This window comes from Monodon monoceros, unplaced genomic scaffold (genome assembly GCF_005190385.1).
Source record: "Monodon monoceros isolate NGI ecotype Baffin Bay Population unplaced genomic scaffold, NGI_Narwhal_1 Super_Scaffold_19, whole genome shotgun sequence".
In the NCBI taxonomy this organism is placed as follows: domain Eukaryota; kingdom Metazoa; phylum Chordata; class Mammalia; order Artiodactyla; family Monodontidae; genus Monodon; species Monodon monoceros.
The window spans coordinates 29,301,238-29,302,799 of record NW_021703775.1 but is presented as its reverse complement, the minus strand read 5'-3'; the positions used below and the strand labels follow the sequence as shown (position 1 = coordinate 29,302,799).

At 45.1% G+C, this 1,562-nt stretch overlaps 1 non-coding gene across 1 annotated transcript; it reads left to right on the top strand.

Annotated features, from left to right (window-relative positions):
* The first annotated feature begins 1,057 nt into the window (after nt 1-1,057).
* LOC114901198 lies at nt 1,058-1,206 on the top strand. The gene has a single exon (XR_003795076.1). It is a non-coding gene; the product is annotated as a small nucleolar RNA SNORA57 (small nucleolar RNA).
* The last annotated feature ends 356 nt before the right edge of the window (nt 1,207-1,562 follow it).

Sequence of the window (1,562 nt, the reverse complement as noted above, 5' to 3'; positions counted from 1 at the left end):
AACCAATTAGACCCAAGGTGGCAGAAGATTTGACTTCAGCTGGACCTTGAGCCTCATTATACGCTCATTGTAATACATTAGCATGCTAAATGACACACCCACCGGTGCCATGACAGTTGACGATTGCCATGACAACAACTGGAAAAGCTCATACAAGGACTGAAAAGGAGAGCTGCGTTAGTTCCAGGACCAAACCACACCCCTGTTCTCGGATAATCCATGAATATTCATTCCTCTCAGTCTTTCCAAATCTCTCCCTTTCACCTTGACCCTTCTATATATTTGGTGTCTCCACCCAAATTGGGTTGAGAAGTTGATTTGTGAACTAGGTTCCCAATTCTCCATTCTTTGGCCATTGAATAAAGCTTGTGCTATTCCAGTCATTGGTTTCGTTATTGGCTGCGAATCCGACTGGAAAAAGAACTTCCCTGACTGAGACAAGGGGTCTCAGCCCAGGCTCGGAACCCTGGTTAACCAATTTGGTGACACTTTTACCCACTGCTCACAGCCCCCCTGCTCTCTCCTCCAGAATTCTTATACCACAGGGTATAGGGGCAGTGATCTGGTTGGAAGAGGGTTGAGAAGACTTAGGAAACTTGTCTTGAAACTGCAATTGCAGGGTTTTGCTGGAGACTCAGTGTTTTATGAGGAGGCTTGTGGGGTGTGGTAGTGAGGAGAGGGTGTTGATGAAGGTCTGAGCCTTGCCCACTCACTCCTTAGCATGGCCACTGGCTCCCCCTTTTGTTAGAAACTGGCCATGCCAGTTCCTAAATAAAAAAATTATAAACGAATGTAATTCAAGTTGTAGGGGAGCCATACTTGCTACCCCAAAATGTCTCTTTGGCATGCAGACTATTTCGAACTGGAAAACATCAAGGCCCAAAAGATTCAGGAAAAAGCTTTGACCTTCCTCCTAACTGCCTAAAAGAATGTAGATAGAGGATGTGTTCCAGGAAAGACGTTATCACCGTAGACCGTAGATAACTATAGAGTGAATTAGGTGTGTAGACAGGGAGGAGCCTAGCGAAGTCTCTTTGTTAAAATTCCACTCTGTAACCCTCCTTTTCTTGGCGGGGATTGGGCGTGCGGTCTCGGTCCGAGTAATGTACGGAGGTAGAGGGAAAGGGCTTCGGCCCCCTCCGCGTCATGTCTTCGGTACCGGCGGCTTCCATTCCGCGGGTTCTATCCTCAAGCGCTGGGACACAGGGGAAAAAAAAAAAATTCCACTCTGTGTCCCATTGTCTCTGCATGGCCCAGCAATATTTATTTACCAAACATTTGCTTTTCCATCTCCATGTCAACTGCCTTCCTCCCCTGTGAAGTCCCAAACCACTACCTTCAATATTCTCTTTTGTCTTTGACTGAAGATGGCATTTAAAGTGAGAGTTTCAGCCATTTTGGCTTGTTATTCAGTTTTTCTGGGTTTCTTCCATGTATACATGTTATTAAACGTTTATGTGATTATCTCCTGTTAATCTGTCTCATGTCAATTTAATTCTTAGACCAGCCAGAATAACCTAGAAAGGTAAAGAAAAGTGTTTTCCTCCCTGACAAAGTCAAAC